We start from the raw sequence: 13,924 nt of genomic DNA, 5'->3' as shown, positions 1-13,924 counted from the left end.
TCTTGGACTTCTGCAACGCGACACGCGTCCACGATTGCACGTCTAGACTTCTCCACCGCGACCCGCGTCTACGCGTCAACAATTGCACGTGTCCTCGAGTCTAACCCTGGAAATTTAGATATACTCAGGTATACCCTCGAGTCTTATACTAGAATTTTTTGTGTGCTCAATTTTCCCCTCGAGTGCTAATACTGGCTAGTGCAATATACTCAATTTTACCCTCAAGTGGCTGGTCAACAGAGAGTCAACAAATGGGATTAACTAGTTAAATGAGTCATTTAATGTGCAAAAAAAGCCAAAAAAGAGTGGCACTTACTCATGGAGTCTTTACCACAAATTGCCACTTCTCAAATCATAGATAAATCATAGATAAATCAAGTTTTACCACAAATTGCCACTTCTCAAATCACCTAGTAGCTATGAAGGTGCATGGTTTTCCACAATAAGCCCTTCCCAAAACAGCTTCCCCCAAATCATACTTTGTCTAAATGAGGCCACAATTCTCACACTGATGTATATTGGTATTGCAAATAGTTTGAGGTAGGCCAAGATGGGTTTCATTGTACAAAACACGCATTTTCCATTTTTTAAATCTCATATTTGAATCCCTTAGTCTATTTACTACTCAGGTGCCCTTGGTTTCTTGATAGTACTCAGTTTTGCCCTCTCTCTTCACAAATTCTCGCAGACGTACAACATCGCCCTGATTGGTCTATCCCATGTCACGCGGATCGTGCCCGCCGACCGTTGATCGTATGATATAGGGAACGGGCAGGATAACCCCTCTCTCTCTCTGTTGGCGGTTAATTAGCTTCCACCCTCTAAGTATGCTGAAGGGCGGTTTTCTGTATTATTTTTCACGCGCTAAAAATTATAAACTCTTTTAGGTGTTATTTTTCACGCAAAAAATGATAAACCATCACCGATTTGTTGTTGCCATTACTTTTCACGCAAAAAAATGATAAACCATCACCGATTTGTTGTAGCCATTACTTTTCACGCAAAAAATCATAAACCATCAACAATTTGTTGTAGCCATTACTTTTCACGCAAAAAAAAAATGATAAACCATCACCGATTTGTTGTTGCCATTACTTTTCACGCAAAAAAAATGATAAACCATCACCGATTTGTTGTTGCCATTACTTTTCATGCAAAAAATCATAAACCATCAACAATTTGTTGTAGCCATTACTTTTCACGCAAAAAAAAATGATAAACCATCACCGATTTGTTGTTACCATTACTTTTCACGCAAAAAAATAATAAACCATCACCGATTTGTTGTTGCCATTACTTTTCACGCAAAAAATGATAAACCATCACCGATTTGTTGTTGCCATTACTTTTCACGCAAAAAATGATAAACCATCAACAATTTGTTGTAGCCATTACTTTTCACGCAAAAAATCATAAACCATCTATCTTTGTATAGAATGATAAACCTATCACGTACGATTTTTGAGGTCATTTAGAGAAGGCAGAAAAAACCTAATTTGTTACAAAAGTTTGGCATACATGATGGCATACCTATAACAATAAGGAATATCTAAAAGGGAAAGTTTCAGAAAATTTGAAATTTAGGGTGAAAATGATGCCATACATGATGCTGTTTTTCGAGGTTTTGACCTGAAAATCAATTGGGTATTATAAAGGGAAATAAAAAGTTCGAAAAATGTAAAAACGAAACAATCTATCTATCTATGTATAGAAGATCAGCTGTATGAAATTTGAGGTTATTTAGAGAAGGTAGAAATAATCACCTTGTTAGAAAAGCTGGTTTCAGCGAGACGAAACGGCATGCGCTTAAGCAAAGTGATTTTTTCGAACATCTCCAAATTACCCCAAATTTTCCATACATGATGCCATACGTGTAACAACAAGGAACCCTATCTAAAAAGTGTCAAAAAAGTTTGCCCAACCGTATAGCTCTATCAAAAAGAACCTCACCATGGCGCTAGTATAATTTTGGGATAGTTACAAACTTTCGTTACCTAACCTTCAACATGAAACTTGTTTCAAATTCATTTTGGCCTACAAGAAACAAATCCCAACTTGATTCGAGCACCACAGCCTCCAAACGATGCCGATGCCGATATCGGCATGGTCAGAATGGCTATGCTCGCCGCCACTGCTAGGTCAACGTCGGGATGCACCCTCAATCCCGTCCCCTCATTCGATCACTGACACACCAGAGATACCGCCGAGGCCAATACCGAACGTACATGCTGATGCCAATGCCGAACATGCATGCACGCCGCTGTGGGCACGGCCACGCCGACCCGCTATGCTGGACGCCACAGACCGCCGCGAGGTCTTTCCCTTCGCCACCACACTCTCCTAGCACCCACCTATACACGCCAGAAAGGAGAGACACTAGTTTTCTCTACATTGCTCGCGTTCGTGTCCGACACGGTCAGTCAAAGTTTTGAGGTGGTCGTCGATGTCGTCGACCATTTCTTCTCTTCTTTGCATGGTTAAACGCGTCTAGTTCATATCTATCTAATGCGTCTGGTCTCGCCTCATGCAGTTCTTTGTGGAGGTCGATCTCATCTCGGCACCCCGCATGCCACCTCCTCCGTGCCATCGCTGTAGAGCTCCGTTTAAAAATCTAATCCTACCCGTGTATTGACCCTTGTATCAGCGTCATGGCCCCACTTGTCATTTGATATAGCGAAGCCCCACTCGTTCGCGTTTTGGTCAGAGATACATCGATGCTTACGGTCAAACAAAGATGGATGGTCTGACGTGTCTTTGCAGGCTCTACGTGGCCCCACTAGTCAGAAGATAATGGTCAACCGTCGGGCAACCGGCCGTTACATCACGTGTGATGGTTTTAGACAAACGCTTGGGTAAAACTGAGGAAAAACTAAGGAGCTGGGGAAAACTGAGCACAACTAAGGACCCGAGGGCACGAAAATAGAAATCCCTTTTTAGAACTCTAAAAGAATATGAAAATATTTTAGCAATTGAAATAATATAAATTAACTGATATGGGATAGTCATGAAATATATTTTCTACTATCCCGCCAATAGCAAGTGTCATGAAATATATTCATTGTAAACTTAGTGATAATCACTCGAGTTTGATATGAATGGCCTAGCTAGCTATGGGCATCTCCCACTATATATGTTGTCCACACGACCAACCAACAAGCAAAAGGTATTCCATGAGGAAAGTTTCTTATGGGTGACTTTCATCTCTGCCGCAAAACACGCGCCGAAATTTTTGGCGCGTCCCATTTTCAAGCTACCCCAAAACCTGCGTTTTGCCCGTCGACCTATAAATATCGGTCCACAGAGGATATTTTCCTGTAGAGAACAATTCGAACACCACATCTTTATCATGCTTCTACCAGGCACACTCCCACGACGACGGCCGTGCCCCACCGCCCCTCCTCATCATCACTGCCTCCTCACCGGCCACCGTAGTGACCGACCACGTTTTACCGGCTCCCTTGCTGTCTAGCAAGCCGGATTAGCTTCCTCGACGCCGACGTTGACTGCGCCATATCTGCTCCGGATCTGCTTCCCCGACTCTGTAGTCCACCTCACCGGAGATCGAGATGGGCAAAAAACACGGCCCCAAAGTGGACCACCCCAACCAAAGAGTAAATCCACCCTGGCCTCAGACGAAGGTTGATGAATACTTTGCATGTCCGCTTTTATTATATGTATTTGATTTCTGACACTACTTTTCATTGCTTTCTTGCAATGCATTCTTGCTGATATTAGATCAGTGTAGATAGTTGTTTGCCGTGTAGCTATATGAGATCTTAACTTTACATCTGCTGATCGAGAGGAAGATCGAGGTTATGTCCGCTTTCGTTATCCATTTCTTTTTCGAGAATCACTTCTGTGTGATATGTTTTGGGGGTTTGAAGTATGCATTTTACGAAGGTTATGATAGCAGTCAAGCTAGCAGAGCAATTTATTGATAGTATTAACTGCCTTTACTTTTTTTACCTTGGAACTCTGCTGATCGTAACCTTACATCTGCTGATGGAGAGGCAGAGCTTATGTCCGCTTTCGGTACGCATTTCTTTTCCAAATATCACTTCTGTGCGGTACTTTTTTGGGGTTTGAAGTATACTACCTCCATCCCAAACCTGAAGGCTTATTTATAAAAGTCAAACCAAGTAAAGTTTGACCAAAATTTTAGAACAACCTATCAAGAAATAAAATATTTTGTAGATACTGTATGAAAATATATTCGTTATATATTTAATAATATTAAATTTTTATTTTGCATGTTAATGATTTTTGGTAAAAACTTCGGGATGGTGGTAGTACGTTTTACAAAGGTTATGATAGCAGTCAAGCTAGCAGAGCAATTTATTGATAGTATTAAACTGCCTGTATTTTTTTCTATTTGCAACTCTATGTGCGCCATGTGGAATTGCATGCTCTAGCCAGTGCATCCAATGAGGTTTTATCACTTAACACCAGAAGTTCAGGATTTTTTTTATCACAGAACCACAACCCTAGAAATTTGTGTCACAAAACACCAACATTTTGGGTAATTGTTTCGCAGAATACATGATCTCTGTTTGATAGCCCATTAGTGACTTCAGGGTTCAAGCCACCGTCAGTTTAAGAGTGACGGCAGGAGAAAGACAATTAGACTTTATTTTGTGGTATTGCTGTTAAACGCTAAATACAAAGCTGTTTGTCAACACTAGTTGTTAAATCTTATGTCCAGACAGTTTAAAAAAAATCTTATGTCTAGGGTAGTTGTATTGGTACACATTATCAAAACCTTATGCTGGTACAAAATATATTACCCAAATCTCATGTTCTTGTGTGGTTATAATTTCAATGGATATTTGTCATATGCTAATTCATTTGTGTGTAGCATATGTAACAAGTGTGACTCATATTCTCATTTCCACATAGTGTCTACAAAATTTCACACAAAAATTCATTTGTTTGTAGCAAACATGCTCACGTACTGTAAATTGGTGTCACACTGTAGGGTCATGCTCTTGTCCAGCCAACTAATGAAAAATAATGTGTTATGTGAAATAATTTCCACAAATGTTGGTGTTTTGTGGTAAAAAAATCCCCAACTTGTGGCGCTAAGTGATAAAACCACTCATTCAATAGACCGAGCCTTAGGCATGTACCATTAGATATTTTTTTAGGAAGGCTGCACATATTTATTTTGAATACTGCGTTGCTACTTGCTAGGATTTGAACTCAGGACCTTGTCTGATACCATTTCGAATTGCATGCTCATGCAAGTTCATCCAATAGAAGGATCTATTGGAACTTGGAAGACCCTAGGCAATTATATTAAGCACACGCCATTCCATATGGTTAACCATTGGCATGAAATGACACTTATATTTGTTTGAGTCTATATGTGGATTGCTTAGCCCATTCCATCAGTTCGGACTTTTGGTTGTGTTGGCTACTGCATGAAGCTTGACATTCATACTTATCCTAAAAATTGTTGCTGCTGCCTGATACGTCTCCAACGTATCCATAATTTCTGATGTTCCATGCTTGTTTTATGACAATACTTACATGTTTTGCTCGCACTTTACAATGTTTTTATGCGTTTTCCGGAACTAACCTATTAACAAGATGCCACAGTGCCAGTTCCTGTTTTCTGCTGTTTTTGGTTCCAGAAAGGCTGTTCGGGCAATATTCTCGGAATTCGACGAAACAAAGACCGAAGATCTTATTTTTCCCGGAAGGCTCCAGAACACCGAAGGGGAGTCGGAGGAGAGCCAGGGGGCCACCACACATGTGGGCCACGCGGGCTACACCCTGGCCGCGCCGGCCTGGTGTGGGGCCACCCTGTCGCCCCTCCTGCGCCGCCTCTTCACCCATATAAGCCCTTTCGACCTAAAAACTCGATACCAATTGACGAAACTCCAGAAAGACTCCAGGGGCGCCGCCGCCATCGCGAAACTCCAATTCGGGGGACAGAAGTCTCTGTTCCGGCACCCTGCCGGGACGGGGAAGTGCCCCCGGAAGCCATCTCCATCGATGCCACCGCCTCCATCATGCTCCGTGAGTAGTTCCCCCATGGACTACGGGTTCTAGCAGTAGCTAGTTGGTATTCTCTCCTCCATGTACTTCAATACAATGATCTTATGAGCTGCCTTACATGATTGAGATCCATCTGATGTAATCAGTGTTGTGTTTGTTGGGATCCGATGGATGATACATTATGATTAGTCTATCTATAAAGTTTGTGAAGTTATTGTTGCTGCAATCTTGTTATGCTTAATGCTTGTCACTAGGGCCCGAGTGGCATGATCTTAGATTTAAGCTCTATACTTATTGCTTAGATTGTATCTACAAGTTGTATGCACATGTCGTTGTCCGGAACCAAAGGCCCCGAAGTGACAAAAATCGGGACAACCGTAGGGGATGGCAGTGATGTGAGGATCACATGTTTTCACGGAGTGTTAATGCTTTGCTCCGGTACTCTATTAAAAGGAGTACCTTAATATCCAGTAGATTCCCTTGAGGCCCGGCTGCCACCGGCTGGTAGGACAAAAGATGTTGTGCAAGTTTCTCATTGCGAGCACGTACGACTATATATGGAAAACATGCCTACTTAATTAATGAATTGATGTTCTTTCTTAATGCTTTATCAATCCTATCAATTGCCCAACTGTAATTTGTTCACCCAACACTTGTCACTTGTTATTGGAGAGTTACCACTAGTGTAGATCTCTGGGAACCCCGGTCCATCTTTCATCATCATATACTTGTTGCTGCCAAAACCCACCGGCGGGCAGCGACGGGCAACACAGTAGAGCCGGGAACAACCTAGGGCTGCGGCTGGCCGAGGTCCCTCCGAGCGACGGCCCGCAAAGCCTTCTGGTTCACACGTCCGATGCTGATGCAAGGGCGTGCCACCTGACCTATACCTGGTCAGGAAGGTGATGGAGATGCCTCACTTAGTTTCCTGCATGGCATACACGTAAACATTAAATACGAGCCTCGATCGGCTCTCAGGTTATCCTGTGAATCGGCTCAAGGAGCCGATCCACCCATGATTCGTACGAGGTGCACGAATATATGGTGGTCCTGCTTGATCAAGATAAAGCTAATGAGATCTACGACGATTTAGGGTTTTCACCGCATAATCGGATCATCCTACTCAGGATTGGGCCTCGCGGCCACGCACGGTGATCGTAAGCCGATCCTAGACAAGGCCTAAAAACCAACACGAGGTTGATCCCCGGAACATCCTGTCTAGGACTAGCAAACGACACCCTACGTGCCGCTGGATCCTCCAGCCCTTTGTAAGGCCTAACTATTGCAGATATTAAACTAATCCTTGATGAACAAGGAGCAACCGTAACGGATCAGATCTACTAAATAATGATCAAGCGGGGTGCCGCCCCTACACCTAAGATAGGTGTAAGGGCGGCTAGATATGCAAGGGTTGCACTACGATAACATGTTACACAAAGAACTATGCTAACCCTTAACACATCTATGATAACTACGTTGCTCGCCATCAACAAGGCTTCAGTACGAGCAACGCATGAACAACGTGGAGCTTGTGCTGCCTAGATCGCAAGATGCGATCTAGGCAGCATGTTGCTTACCGGTAGAAACCCTCGAGACGAAGGAGTTGGCGATGCGCCGAGATTGATTGATTGGTTGAACGTTGGTTGTTGTTTTTTCCATAAACCCTAGATACATATTTATAGTCCAGGGGACTTTCTAATTTAGGCGTGCACCTAACCGTGCACGGGTAAAACTCTATCTAAGATACGATCTATTATATTACAGATATATGGGCAATCTAGCCCAACTTTGCATATAAGGCCGATCCACGTATTTTCTCCGTATATAATCTTCAAGCCCATCCTGATCGTGGCCCACCTCTGACTTGGTCAAATTCTGGTGATAACACATGCCCCCCTGGTTTTGGAATTATCAATTCCAAAATCACTCCGTTTTTTCTTCGTCGGGTCATGTCATGGCAGAGCAGAACCGTCGCAGCATTCTTCATCATGATGCCCTGTCTTCTCAACTATTCCGCGTGATTTGACCGCTGTCTTTGGGCACCGCCTCCTCGGAAACTGCTGTGGCATTGAATTTCTACCATAGCCCCTTTATTTAACCGCTCTGAGCAGTTTGCCACTTCATCATCTTGCTCTGTTCTGGCCATCGGCACCCAAAAAACCCCCAATCTCCCATAGCCATGTCTTCCTCTTCCTCCTCTTCCTCGTCGGTCTTCTCTGACTCCTCCTCCTCCCGCGAGCCGACGCCAGAATGGGGCTTGTTGGCGGCGCACGACATTCTCGCCCCGACGATGTGGGACAAGGAGGAACACGTTTCCTCCATCTGGTCTGAGGATGACAAATCCCTGACCGACGGCGAGGGCGACCTTCAATTCCTAGTCGAAGGGGAAGAGGAGGCGGAGAGCGCAGACGACCGCTTCTCCTGGGATGATTTCACCTCTTCCGAGGAAGAGGCGGAGGAGGAGGACGACGACGACGACTCCCTTGAAGGTTACCCACCAGCGAAGCGCCTCCGCACCTGGTGGGACGACGACAGCGAGGACGGCGATGAGGAAGACGAGGCTCCCGTAGAAGGCTACGGAAGTTCCGATGAGGAGCCTTTCAGCAGCTGCGCCGGAGGCAGCGACGACGAGGGCAGCAACGGCCCCTAGATTAGGGATCAGTAGTAGTAGTTGGCTTTTGCCCTTTTCTCCCTTGAGCAATCGGCTCTTTCTTTGTAAGGAATCCCCCTATTAATGAAGAAAATCCCTCAATTAATTCCGCTTCCTTGTCAACCTTGCCGATTATCGAATGGGGCTGCCGTACAGAGAGCCGATAGCAGAACATCGGCTCGTATCGCGATCCGAGGTCAAGCTGTTGCCTAAACACGCAGTCCAACAGGCCTCAATAGGCCTAATTCTCGTCCAAACCATCAGAATGAACTCCTCAGCAACCCCTAAGAAATTCGTCTCACACATCATGATTCCTGGTCTGAACCGATTCTGTTAATTTGCTAGTTTGGGCTTATTCCTCTAGAGTCAATATCAGCGTATCGGCTTTGTTATTCTGAAGTCGATGCCCGTGCATCGGCTGTACTTGCATACTGTTATCTCCATACGTCTTCTCAAGTCGATGCCTGCGCATCGGCTGTGATGATTTTTTTTTTACTGGCCGATTTTAAATCGGCCCTCACATCTTACTGCCCGTCATCCCACATGCTTGGGAAATATTTCTTGAGGTGTTGACCATTGACAGCTACTGGGAACTTTTCGCCGTCTAACTCTTCCAACATGTATGCATTACCCTTCAAGGCCTGGACAACTTTGTACGGTCCATGCCAATTAGGAGACCATTTGCCATATGCCTTGTCCCTGGTTCCTAACGGCAACACAGCTTCCCATACTAGATCACCAACTTGGAACTCCTTTGGTCTAACCTTTTTATTGTAGGCACGAGCCACCCTGGCTTTGTTCTCCTTAATCTTCTCCAACGACCAAAGCCTAAGCTCTGTTGCGTCCTCAATAGTGTCGCTCATCAAAGCTGCATATTCTTCAGTTGTCAGATCATTCTGAAACGTGACACGTCTTGATCCAGCCGTAATTTCCCAAGGCAATACGGCTTCCTGTCCATAGACGAGCTGGTACGGCGAAGTCTTTATAGCTCCATGGCACGACATGCGGTAGGCCCATAATGCTTCTGACAACTTCTCATGCCAATCCCTAGGGTTCTCGTCAATTTTCCTCTTGATCAGCTTGATTAGACTCTGATTGGACGCTTCAGCCTGCCCATTAGCTTGAGCATAGTACGGGGATGATCGGATCAGTTTAATCCCCATGTCATCGCAGAATTTCCTGAATTCTTTAGAAACAAAGACCGAACCTCCATCGGTCGTGATAGTTTGGGGAATCCCGAACCTATGAATGACGTGTTCTTTCACAAATTTGATCACATCTTCTGATTTCACCTTTTTCATAGGGACGGCTTCCACCCACTTGGTGAAGTAATCTGTGATAACCAAAATCCATTCATGCTTTTTGCTCGACGCCGGATGGATTTTGCCGATCATATCCATGCCCCACCCCCGAAACGGCCAAGGTTTGATGATAGGGTTCATCGCTGATGCTGGTACCATCTGAATCTTCCCGAACATCTGGCACGCTTGGCACCCCTTCTAATAATTGAAGCAATCTTCAAGCATGGTGGGCCAATAAAACCCTGATCGCCCGATTAACCACTTCATCTTATGAGCCGATCGATGAGTTCCACAGCGCCTTCATGCACCTCATGTAAGAGCCGATTAGACTCAGTTGGCCCCAGGCACTTAAGTAGTAACCCTTCCAACGTCCTGTAGAACATATCGTCTCCTATGAGGACATACTTCATGGCTTTGTACCTTATCCGTTTAGGTGCCCCCCGAGCCGAATCTTTTAAATAATTGAAGATTTCGGCTCTCCAATCATCCCTTGCTTCCAGGGAATTGTACACGAACCTCCGACCCGTCAGATATATCTATATAGCCTGACGCCATTTGTGCGAGATTGTTGGCCTCGGCATTTTGGGATCTTGGGACCCAATTAAAGTTGATGTACCGAAACTGTGTCATCAACTCACGGCATTCCACCCAATATGGGAAAAGCGATTCACTTTCGCACTTATATTCATCCGTGAGCTGGTTAATCACCAACTTTGAGTCTCCAAAAAGCTCTACTGCTTCTGCTCCGGCTTCCAGTAGCAACTCCATTCCCTTACGTATTGCCTCATATTCTGCTACGTTGTTGGTGCAAGGGGTAGATAATCTGATGGAGAAGGAGTATTCTGCCCCCCGAGGCGACACGAGCAGAATGCCGATGCCACAACCATCGTCACAAACCGATCCGTCGAAGAACATAGCCCATGCACGTATAGATAGTGCTGCTATATTGGTACTGATCCGTTCAGCGATATGATCGGCCAACGCCTGTCCCTTGACTGCTTTCGCAGGCTGATACCGGAGATCGAACTCTGACAACGCAAACATCCACTTACCAAGTCGGCCTTTCAGAACAGGGGCCGACAACATGTGCTTGACAACATCTGACTTGCATATGACGATGATCTCTGCCGTCAAAAGGATGTGATGAAGCTTGGTGCAGGTAAAGAACAGGCAGAGGCAAAGTTTCTCGACCTCAGGATATCTTGTCTCCGCGTCCAGCATCCTTCTGCTGAGGTAGAAAACGACCTTTTCAACGCCCTCGTAGAGTTGCACCACTACCGAAGCGATGGATGTGTCAGCTACTGACAAGTAGATGTAGAACGGCCGGTCTTGCTGGGGCGGAACTAGCACAGGCGGCGTCGTCAGATACCGCTTAATCTCATCAAACGCCTGTTGCTGTTCTGCCCCCCAGTGGAACTCGTCCTCAGATTTAGTCTTCACCAGCGCCATGAACGGCTCGATTCGCCCTGACAGATTAGAGATGAATCGTCGAACAAAATTGATTTTGCCGATGAGACGTTCGAGCTCTTTCTTCGTCGTTGGCGGTTGCATGGTACGCACCACCTCCTGACTTTTCAGGCCGATCTCAATTCCCCGTTCATGAACCAGAAAACCTAGGAATTGACCAGCCGTCACGCCAAAAGCACACTTCTTTGGATTCATTCTCAGTCCGAACTTCCGAGTTCGGTCTAGGACGCGCCGTAAATCATCCAAGTGTCCCCCCATGGAGACAGATTTGACTACCACGTCGTCGATGTAGATCTCCACCAATTTACCGATCAGATCATGAAATATATAATTCATGGCTCGTTGGTACGTCGCACCAGCATTCTTCAACCCAAAGGTCATGACCACGTATTCAAACAAACCTACTGCTCCTGGTACTCTGAATGCGGTCTTGTGTATATCTTCCGGAGCCATGAAGATCTGGTTATAGCCGGCGTTGCCATCCATGAAGCTCAACACCTTGTGGCCAGCAGCGGCATTTATTAATGTTTCTGCCACCGGCATCGGATATTCGTCCTTTGGAGTGGCTCTATTGAGATCTTGGAAATCGATGGCCACACGCCATCGGCTGTCCTTCTTTTCTACAGGCACGATACTGGAGATCCACTCAGCATACCTGCATGGCCTGATGAACCCGGCGGCCAACATCTTCTCGATCTCTTTCTTGACTTCTTCTAGAATTTCGGCTCTCATCTGACGTGCTCGTTGTTGGAACGGCCGAAATCCATTCTTAAGGGGGAGCCGGTGTTCAATGATGCTCCTGTCCAACCCAGGCATCTCCGTGTAATCCCATGCAAAGCAATCCGGGTATTCCTTCAACAGAGCTATCATCTGTCCCCTGAGCTGTGGATCTAACTTCTTGCTGATAAAAGTCGGTCGCGGCTTATCCCCAGGACCAATGTCGACTTGCTCTAGCTCATCAGCCGATGTAAACCCATACCCTAGCTTTCCGTCACCTGTGAGGTCGACGCCACATACTGGGAGAGTAGGTGGTATGGATAATACGGGCCGATCGCTAGAATCGGCTTCCATCTTGATCATCACCAGGACCTTTTGGCAGTGTCGGGGCCGATCGCATGGAGCAGCTTCTTCCTTATCCTCGCTATGAGAGCAGCTGCCCTCGTTTCCACCCTCATCAAGGCGGTGCCCCAGTTCTACCATGTGGATGTTGAACAAGTATCTGGGCTGGCACCTCGTGGGGTAAGTGTCTTCAGCGGCGCATGACGGTGGATTAGGCACTTCTGGTGTCGCCAACGCGAATGACGACGGTGGAAAGGGCTGAAGTGGCACTTCTCCTTGGTAGGTCCCGAGAGCTGGTCCTGATAGAAAGTGCTGATGTTTCATGACCTCCTGGATCATCCGAAAAAGCAACACGCTCCAAAGTATTCACCAGGCTCTCAGAATGGCGATGCAGCGAGTGAGTCACCATGCAGCTAATCTCCTGGCGCAGGGACCTGGTACGTTCTTCTGACGGGACGGATAGGTCCACTCCATAGAGCGCGCCTTCCGGTGAGAACCCCTTCCACCGGATGCCATGTGCACGGGTTCTGTGAAAAGAGCCGATGAGGTCGGCTTCGAGGATGACTTTGATCTCGTCATACTTCTTCTTGAGCTCGTCGGACAGATCCTCGTATGTGACAGGAGTGCCGTCCGCCATCTCAGATGTAGATGGCGAGGTGGTTGATGTAGAAGCTGGTCCCACCGGGCGTGCCAGAATGTGTTGCTGCCAAAACCCACCGGCGGGCAGCGACGGGCAACACAGTAGAGCCGGGAACAACCTAGGGCTGCGGCTGGCCGAGGTCCCTCCGAGCGACGGCCCGCAAAGCCTTCTGGTACACACGTCCGATGCTGATGCAAGGGCGTGCCACCTGACCTATACCTGGTCAGGAAGGTGATGGAGATGCCTCGCTTAGTTTCCTGCATGGCATACACGTAAACATTAAATACGAGCCTCGATCGGCTCTCAGGTTATCCTGTGAATTGGATCAAGGAGCCGATCCACCCATGATTCGTACGAGGTGCACGAATATATGGTGGTCCTGCTTGATCAAGATAAAGCTAATGAGATCTACGACGATTTAGGGTTTTCACCGCATAATCGGATCATCCTACTCAGGATTGGGCCTCGCGGCCACGCACGGTGATCGTAAGCCGATCCTAGACAAGGCCTAAAAACCAACACGAGGTTGATCCCCGGAACATCCTGTCTAGGACTAGCAAACGACACCCTACGTGCCGCTGGATCCTCCAGCCCTTTGTAAGGCCTAACTATTGCAGATATTAAACTAATCCTTGATGAACAAGGAGCAACCGTAACGGATCAGATCTACTAAATAATGATCAAGCGGGGTGCCGCCCCTACACCTAAGATAGGTGTAAGGGCGGCTAGATATGCAAGGGTTGCACTACGATAACATGTTACGCGAAGAACTATGCTAACCCTTAACACATATATGATAACTACGTT

This window comes from Lolium perenne, chromosome 5 (genome assembly GCF_019359855.2).
Source record: "Lolium perenne isolate Kyuss_39 chromosome 5, Kyuss_2.0, whole genome shotgun sequence".
Classification (NCBI taxonomy): Eukaryota; Viridiplantae; Streptophyta; class Magnoliopsida; order Poales; family Poaceae; genus Lolium; species Lolium perenne.
The sequence above is the reverse complement of the archived record's forward strand: the minus strand, read 5'-3'. Positions refer to the sequence as shown.